This window comes from Lissotriton vulgaris, unplaced genomic scaffold (assembly GCF_964263255.1).
Source record: "Lissotriton vulgaris unplaced genomic scaffold, aLisVul1.2 SCAFFOLD_889, whole genome shotgun sequence".
NCBI lineage: Eukaryota > Metazoa > Chordata > Amphibia > Caudata > Salamandridae > Lissotriton > Lissotriton vulgaris.
The window spans coordinates 290,449-300,325 of NW_028243042.1; the positions used below are offsets into that span (position 1 = coordinate 290,449).

Consider the following 9,877-nt stretch of genomic DNA (forward strand, 5'->3'; position numbering starts at 1 on the left):
AATAGTCCTGCTTCTTCTGCTTCAACCATTAACATTGTTAATCTGTACAGCCTATCTTCCTCCATGGTTTGTAATTCAATTCCTTCTGGTGAGCAATATATTCTGCAATTCATTTTGCATAATATATCCCTTCCCAATAAGTTTACAGGACTGCTGTTGCAAACTACAAACCTGTGTTTATCTTTAAAATTGCCAATTTCCACTTTCACAGGTTCTGTCAGATCTGTTTTAATTTGCTGATCAGTAAACACAAATGTATCCCTTAGGGTACCCTAAGGGATAAATTTGTGTTTACTGAACGTATATTGATGCTCCATTCCCTTCGGGTTTATAAAGGAGTAACTCTCATTGTCTTTGAGATTAATTTGCTGATTACTTACACCGACTACTTGGATGGTATCCCCAGAGAGAGGCAGGTTTTCAATTTCCACTGTTCTAACAGTAGAACGGGTAGCACCAGTGTCCACAAGAAAAGTGATTTCTACATCATTCACTTTACCACTTACATATGGACCAGACTGGTCAACCTCAAGAGTGGCTCCAATTACACACTCTTCCCCCTCTCTCGGGCACCGTCAGAAGCAGTCATCAGAATCGCTTCCTTGGTTTCCTGTTATCAAAAATTGTCCTGATGCATTTTGCACATTTGACCTTTGAGCTCTTATTACCTGATCACCTCCGCTGAATCCAGTGTTTGAATTAAACCTCTGACCACCCCCGCAGTTTGGAAAAGGAGGCTGTGGAATCTGACTCTGCTGTTGCACTAACTGTCGCTGTAGCTGTTGCTGAAGACTCAAGTCGTTCAACTGTCGCTGTAGCTGTTGCTGCAGATCCACATCACTCTGCATCTGTGGATTTAATGATGCATTTTTAAAATCTCTGGGCAGGTTTTTACACTTGCGCTTCCAGTGTCCAATTTCCCCGCAATTAAAGCAAGGTAATTTCTGTTTTAACTCCTCAATGTTGACATTAAATTTTGGCTTGTTAAAATTATTTTTAAACTTTCCCTGACCCTGATTTTAATTCTGATTCTGAACAAAATTTACATTTTTATTCTCAAGGCTTGCAATTTGATGTTCAGCCACCTTCACTTGTGCCCACATTGCCTTTTCCTTTAATTTCTTTTGTTTTACTTCCAATTCATCACTGCAGTATTTTGCCTTTCTCAAAATATCATCAACTGAATTTGCTTGCCATCCAACAATATTATTCCTGATCATTTCTCCAATTTCTGGTCTAAGACCATAAACAAATCTGTAAATAAAGTGACTCATGTCTTTTTCATCTAACTTTTCATAGCCACTGTACTGCTTAAAAAACAGTAATAACCTTTCATAGAATGAATGAACTGACTGCTTTGGTTCCTGGTTCGTTCTGTCTATTTTTACCCAATCAACTTCTTTTGGGGCAATTTTCTTTTTCAACCAGTAAATCACTTTGTCATACAGATCCATGACCTCTGATGCTGGAGCACCTGTCTCCTTATTTCGCTCCGGTTCCACTTTTGGCCAAATCACAGCAATTTTACATTCTGTCCAAAGATCTGATGGGACAACAATGTCAAAGAATCCATCCAGATCAATCCACAGAACTTTTGAAACTTTGATGAATCTGTCTACCTGCCGATACCATTCCACTGGCTTTTCTCTCAGCCGAGGAAAATCATTTGTAAAAAGCAGAATATCCTGTCTTGACCATGGAACATGAAAATATCCACCACCAGCAATATCTCTCATTGGAAGCTGTCTAGATAGTTTTTCTAACCTTTCGTCTTCCTTCTTTTTGGTCCACTTCACTCTCCATTTACTCAGATCACCTAACCTTTTGATGTACACAATCAGCTCTTTTATATGCATGATTCTTCCCATTGTATTGAAATTCCCAATGTCTTTCTCAGTAAAATCTAATCTGTAATGTTTTCTAAAATTTTTCTGTTTACTCAAATCAAAATCCAACTCTGTAGCTAATTCTTCCAACTGATCATATTTATTTTTTGTTTTCCATTGAATGCTTTTGCTGATGAACAAGAGTTCATCATCCCAATAATACTTCAAACTGTTAGGACCAATTGTGCCAATTATTAACTCCTCTAAATCTGCTTTTAATTTTGCAACATCAAGTTTTGAATTAGACTCTGCTTTTTCTGAAGTTTCAGCATCAGACTCTGCACCCATTGGTGTTCCGTTTAAAGAACCTTGATTAAAAGTTAAATCAGGCATTTTCGTTTTCTCACGATGTATATCAGTTAATTCCAAATAAAACTTTTCAGCTACTTTCTTAATTTCTGCATTTAATGGAATTGTCAAACCTGGTTGTTTAATTTATCCTTTATCAAAAACAGGCTGGACAGGACCAATCGTTACTAGAACTGTCACCGCTTCCATGCCTTTAGATAACTGCCAAATTAATTCCTCTTTTGATCGTAAATAATCTGAGGTATTTGCAACTCCCTCATCTCTCCCAGTTCCCACTGAATTTCTAGGAGCTTCCCTTCTCCTTGGGGTTTCAGAAAAATTTCTACTCTCATTGTAGACACTAGAATTAGTTCTTGTTTCAAACCTTTCAGGGGTTTCAAAAGATTCAGAATCATTTGGATACAATATGGGTGATTCTTCATTTATTGGAGGTGCACTTGGTATGGTTCCTGGAGAAACCATTGGAGTGGACCATGAACAAGCTGGTTTTAGTGGGGCCTGCTTTTTATTGTGGTATAAATTTCTTCTACAACTGCATCTTCCGATTCACTTTCTACAACAGCATTATTTTTCTTTTGAGTATTTTTTTCACCTGGCATTCCAGAAACCATTTCTCTTATTACATAAAGACCATCACACATGTCTGCCTGTCTCCACACACGCATTCTATCCTCATGTGTTTCTCGTTTAAAAATCGATGTTTTAGGAGGTCTAATTAAACCATTTGCTTCCTTCTTAAGTTGAAACATCTCATCCTCCCATTCAACTAATGCTTCAAATGGTGTCGGTCTAGGCTTTGGAACAAGAGCTGTCATTTTTTCTCTTAAATTTCTCAAAATCCTCATGTTAAATGAACCATCTTCCGGCCAAGCTAAAACTCCGTCATCTTTAGTGTAATATTTCCAAACATCAAACCATAGGCAGGTATGATAACCATATTCACCTTCCATATACGCTGCAGGTGTTTTGTATTTATGAAGTAATTTTCCACCTTGCGTTTCAATTTTCTTATCGGGTGAAATAAAAAATTTAAATCTTTGAAACATCGTAAGCTTTTTCTCTACCTTTTTGTAAAAATAACTCATTCTTAAATAGAATTTGCTTAATTAAAATGTTCGTAAATACTTCCTGTATGTTCCGCAAACCCAGCCAATCCGTGCGCGAAACACACCAACAGACCAATGAGGTTCGAGCTACGTCACCACCTTGCTCAACCAGTAAAAAACAGAGCTTTCCACAAAAGCCAATCAGCGTCTAGCTCGTCAAAGACACGTGAGCCAATCAGAGTACCAGCTGTGATGTATGTTACCCAATCACAGCGCGGACGCGTGACGTACACAGCCGCTGCGGTTTCTCGCGTCTCACTCCCAGCGCTCACCCCTCCTTCACAAAAAAGAATGCCTTTTTCAATGAAACTCAATTAAAACGACAAAAGAACAAACCATTTGTCTGTTTCTCTAAAATAAAGTGACAGTTTTTACAGACATGCAAGATTTCTTTTGCGTGGAATAGACGACGCTACTCTCACAGAATATACATTCGTTGATGAAGTAAACTTTTACTCTACCCTTCAAACAAGTAATAACAAACTCATTTCCCTCTGAATGCACATAAAGTAGCAATTCAAAGTTTGACTCGAACGGAATTACAGAATCATTTACGCACTTTCAAACGGAAAATTACCCTAAACTACACATACATGAAATCCTGGCAGGACTTTAACCAGCCTCAGAAATCCAGAACCACCAGCAAAATAAACAACGTTATCCTACCCTTCACACAAGCTCGAATATATTCTATTACTCTTTTCACAGTGAGTTTTAAAACGGGCTCCCTGTCCCTATACTCAAAGCCAAAATTTCATAGATAATCCTCACTATACATGTATTCAAACCAGCACACCTAAATCCCTAACATGTGTTGTACGACCACAACACTTGTGATATAAAGTAATACCACTATTCTGAAACAGATCAAATGCACTGTGTAACTTCACTCTCGTCACACCACTCTGTACTGGTACAACTAGGATTTTTCACACTGCAGGAAAAAACCTTTCGACTACACATAACACAAGTGAACAATCTCAACATATGTTAAACATCGATCCTATGTAACTACCATGTAGCATGTTGGTTACCATAGCAACCATATCTCTGCTACCAGGAAATTGATCCAGCGGCCTATAGGAAATATGCCATAAGCAACGCTACCCAACTTAACAATACTCACAAAAAATGTATTCACAAGCCCATAAACTAACATGACATATTTTGACCAACTGAATCATGTGACCTAATTAACCTATTCACAAATAATATACATTTATATACAACTGCAGTAGAACAAATTCATCACACCTTAACAAACCCTACGATTAATTAAGCCACTGTGGCGAAAAGATCTGCTAATGGTAACCTAAACTCATGAAATAACAAGGCCAGCTTGTTTTTCAAAGAATGTATTTATTAACTTTTATTTTAGAAAATGCATTTAGAATCTTTATTTAAAGCATTTTTATTAAAGCTTTCGCAAAAAGAGTAATGTCAGTTTCAAGTGAAATTCAAAAGTATAAATCAAATAAAATAGCAGTTTGGCATCATTAAAATTCTAGGTTCCTGGCTGCACTTGCTACATACAAGAATAAAGGGTAAAAGTCTTTAGGGTCTCTTACGTGCTCCAAGAGAAGTCCGTCAGCACGACACACCCATCTAAAGGTCAGCAAGAAGCAGCACTCTCTTCCCCAGGAGAAGAGTTTTTATACCTTTTTACACTAAACTAATCTAAGAAAACTTATATTTTTCTGCTCAAGTCAGAGTCTGATTGGCTGTCAAGTGACAGGCCATCATGTCATTGCATTCTTTAGAACCTTAGTTCCATCTCGTTCTTAGAGTCCATTGTCCTTTGCTTTTCGAATTGCGAGGCTTCCTCCAGTTTGCAACATTATAATAACAGGGTTCATAACTTCCTCGACTTGTCATTCTCCGCTGCCGGTTCCTGGCCTTGGCCTTGCTTGACTAAAGAACAGTCAGCTCATCACATTTCATTTTTCATCAATCAATAAGTTTGGTAGGGAATTCGACCACATTGGGACTCTTGCTTTCTTCTAGCAGAATTTTTTTGCCAGTCACGAATGCACTAGGTCTCAAAAACGCCTTCACGTTAACTAGTGTATAAACAAACATAAAAGAATAATTAATGAAAGAAATGAAATTCGTTCTGTTACCCACCCAACATTGCTAATAATTAACCCATTAGTCTATATTACCTAGCAGAAGCAAACAAATAAAGCAGCATTTATATCTACCATTCTTCACTTAGTCCAGCAGGATTCTCCGCATACCTGTATAAAATAAAAAGACACCACATAGCATACATAAAATAGGCACATGCCATTAATTTGAACAGCCACAATTAATAAGACAATAGACAAACAAACAAGGTTAGTAAATTAATTTTAAAACGTACTTGCTGCAACATAGAGCACATAATGTTAAACCCATATATTCGTGAATGCAACTTTATTCTAGGTTGGTTTAGTAAACACACAACACACATCATCATTAATATTATTAATTAATTATGGAAGTATAACTTCACGAGCTGAAAGGAATGCATTTCTGAAACTCGCTCCATCATTTGCATCTTTACATAACTACAGCAAAATAATGTTTACAACATGGAATATGTAAATTCACAACAATATGTTTGCAGAGTGATAACAAATTGGTAAACACTTTACCTTAATATTTACAGTGAGCAAGGGATGATAACAAAAACGAAATAAAATAAAAGGGAGATGTAATAAAGCTTTCAGGAGAGTCAGCTCATTTTTGAATGACTTGAAAGAGAAGTATATGCATACTGCAGGGAGACTCTGTTTCCAGATTCTAACTAGGCCTTGGTGGTAAACTCTACTCTACTTGTGGAGTTTGCAGTATGTGGGCAGTCTGCGGCAGACTGTGGAGTTACTGGATTCTGCCTTCTGGTTTTTTCATTTGCATGGTCAAGATTTGGTTTGCCCCTTGCAAGCACCATGATATTCTTTGTCCAAAAGCGAGGCTTAACACACACTGGTTCAGCTTCAGGACAATGTAGTAACAATTGTAAGTAAACCACTTGAGTAGCTTTGTGCTCCAGTAGCAGCTGAAGAGGTTTTTCAGTTTATTTTTTCTCCAAAGGAGAATTGGAGGTTTTTTTTGTGTGTCCATCTCCTTGTCATTTTTCATTTGGATTTGGTGCTGGAAGGATCACTCTCCTTGTCTTCTGAATATATACCGTTCTATTTAAGGACTTTGTATTTGGACTTTAATCAATCAATCGGGATTTGTCAAGTGTGACTACTCACCCTTGATGGTCTCAACCTGCAGGGGTTGATGGACTACAGGTCTGACTGGGCACTGAGGTTCAGTCTAAGATCCAAGTCTTGAGATCCTTCCAGATTTGGGTCAACGACGGGATAGCCTGAGGTAGAGAGGCAGGGTGTTCAAGGTTTTGGCAATGAGGTAGGAAAAGCATCTTTTTCAAGTCTTAGTCTTGTGGATCCAAGGTACAGTGGCAAGGGCCAGTGTGACGGAGTGGAGGTGTCTGGTGGGTACATGGAATGAGAGGTGGTGGTTTAGGTACGATGATCCGGTGTCGTGGAGGGCTTGGTAGGTATGTGTGAGGAGCTTGAAGGTCACTCTTTTGTTGACTGGCACCTAGTAGAGTACTTGTAGGTGTTTGGAGATGTGGCTGTGGTGGGGGATGTTGTGGACCAGTTTGGCTGCTGCATTTTGAACGTCCTGTAGTTTCCTGGGGAGTTTCTGGGTGACGCCTGTGTAGAGTGCATTGCAGTTGTCGAGTCTGCTGCTGATGGGTGTGTGGACTAAATGGCCATCAATCTTAAGGTCTTTTTATGCAAATGAAGAGTGTGAAGGCATGATGAAAAGATGGCATTGATCTGACAATTAATAGAAAGCAAGGAGTTCGAAATTATGCTGAGGTTTTGTTCAAGCTCTGTGGAGGGTTTCTAGCACAGTGGACTACCAGGGCAGAGACTATCTTCTTCAAGCTCCACTTCTAATGATGATGATGGGAAGTGGCGTGGACCACATTAGAGTTCGGGAGAGTCCGGGAGACACAAAGAAAGGCAAGTTAAAAGAAACGTTCCTGAAAGCCTTAGAATTAATGAAGCGTATGTGAAGAGGATCACAGCAATTACAAGTCATTACGGATTCCAATATTGCCATTCAACATGCTCTGATAGATGTGGCACAGGAAGCCCAGCCAGCTTCCATATGTGCAAAGAGCCAGCTGAGACGTGCACCAGCCTCTACCTCAGTAGAAGTATGCACTGCAAAGAGGCAATCAATGATTTGCCCACCTACCTCCAGTTTGTCTTCAGACTTTAGCAGTGAGCCAGTAAAAAAGTACTTCTCCCCTGTTTGGGACTTTTTTATGGTTCACCCACAGGGGACTCACATTGCAATATGCAGCATTTGCAACACGCATGTTCGTTGAGGTAAGCCTGGTTCGTATTATGGTACTGGATGCCAAATGACCAATATGAAAAAACATCGGAGGAGCACTTTAAAAAATTGCTGAATGTGTTTGTGCTGGTGAAGGTGAGGAGAGCCGGGGAACCTAAGCACAAGTCCAATCACAATGGGAGGTGATGATGAGTCTTCCACCACTTCAGTGACTTCACAAGCAGACTCAGAGTTAGATGTAGAAACCACGGCCTACAGGGTCTGCCTCACCGCCATGCACACTGAGTCTACCACCACCTACTTCTCAAATGTCGCCTCTATCCGTGGTCCTAGAAAATAAGAAGAAAAGACGGGCTACCATTACGGACATGTTTGGCATATTTACATAATAATAAGCTGGCAAAAGTATTAGCCCTTGACCTCCTCCCTTTTTCTTTTATAGAAGGAGTGGGAGTCTTAGGATTTGTGGCAGCCATGTACCTGAAATAGAAGGTTACAAGTCTGAACTATTTTGCTAAGGTTGCTGTTCCAGCACTGCATCATAATGTGTTGCAATTGGTTGAACATGCTTTGCAGCAGAGTGCTGTTCACACAATCCACCTGACAACCGACATGTGGACTAATTATCAGGTGACTGTTCAAATGTGCATAACTGCAAACTGGATCTCTTTTGTGGGGGAAAAAATAAAGGATATCTATAGGACGGGCCCTAAAGATAGTTTTAATAACCTTCAGTGGCATGCAACTGTGGCCATGTTTGCCATAGAAAAATCACTTACGGCTGCAAATATCTTGGACAAATTTACTAGCAAGGTGTCTGAATGGCTGTGAGTGACCCAGAGTTCTCAGAATTGGATTTCTCAGCACAGACAATAGCAGTAACATAGTCAAGGCCATGGCACATGGTAGCTATTTCATGAGCTTTGGGTTTAACCCATTACATAAATCTGGTGGTGCAAGACTTTCGGAAAAAAGAAGACAATATACTAACCTCCTGCAGAAGAATATGTGCACATTTCACACATTCTTTTAAAGCTCAGAAGTAGTTGTGGATTATTGAGCGTGCTAGTGGAGTACCAATTAAAGCTCTGATACAGGAGGGGCCAACACGTTGGAACTCAAACTATTACCTGTTGCAACCTCTGTTTGAGCAGTACAAACAGATCAATGACTATGTCATTCAAAGAGGAGGAGATGCAATTGGATAAGCTATGACCATGGATGCGCACAAATGGAGCCCAGTCAATGCCTGGCACAGATGCTACTCCCTTTTGAGGTTTTCACATTTGAAAGTATGATGAGCCAAGCTATCCCATTATGGCATCTCTTGCAATAACAGGTAAAGAAAGTGTCTAAAAGGTTCACACTCACAGGTGTGTATGAACACATGGAAGCAAATGCATTGAGTGAGAGCTTACTCGTTTGCTTGCCTTGTAATGGAAACCTGCAAAATTACATCATCTCATCAAAAGAGTACATCTGTGCCACACTACTTGATCTACGGTACAAAAGAAATTCTGCACGCTTTCATTCCTTTTTCTGAAGGGTATATTTCAAAATAAAAGGGATGGATTGTTGACTAAGCCAGAGACCTGATAAAAAATAGCTAGAACAAGAACACCAGCAACAATGGCAAAAGAAGGATCGGAAAAAACCTCTGCATTGTATTAGTATCAAATGGCAGGGCTTAAGTCCAGAGCAGAGGCAATTGCAAAATATGTTGAGCAAGTGGCAGCACCAGTGACCATCCAGAGGATGTCCCAGGAGTATCTGGATAATTCAAAATAGGTCTATGTTGATCAAAACCCATTGATGTATTGGCATGGGGTGATGTGCCAATAGCCAGAGCTTTAGCAGGCTGACAATAAAGTTTCTGGCTTGTCCTGTAACCAGTCAGTCTGTTGAGTGTGTGCTCAGTGCAGCTGGTGCAGTTGTTACATTGAGAAGGACTAGTCTCTAACCTCAACACATGGAGAGATTGTCCATGATCAAAAAGAACCAGCATCTCATACCACACAATTACACTGTTTCTGGTCAGAATTGTGGAATGGTCAGAATCAAGTGTGTTAGCTGACCAACTTCTAGTGCAACCACCTGACTTTGAGGATGAGCTTACCTTCCTGGACTGAGTGCCATCATAGAACGTCTTAATTATTTCTCATTGAATTCTTCCTTTGCAAAAAGAATTGTAGCTAGTGGAGCATTATGTTT

The 9,877-nt window shown here is 39.6% G+C and overlaps 1 pseudogene; it reads right to left on the reverse strand.

The window, feature by feature from the left end:
- Positions 1–575: 575 nt before the first annotated feature.
- LOC147668730 (uncharacterized) lies at positions 576–3,280 on the reverse strand (annotated as a pseudogene).
- Positions 3,281–9,877: the final 6,597 nt, after the last annotated feature.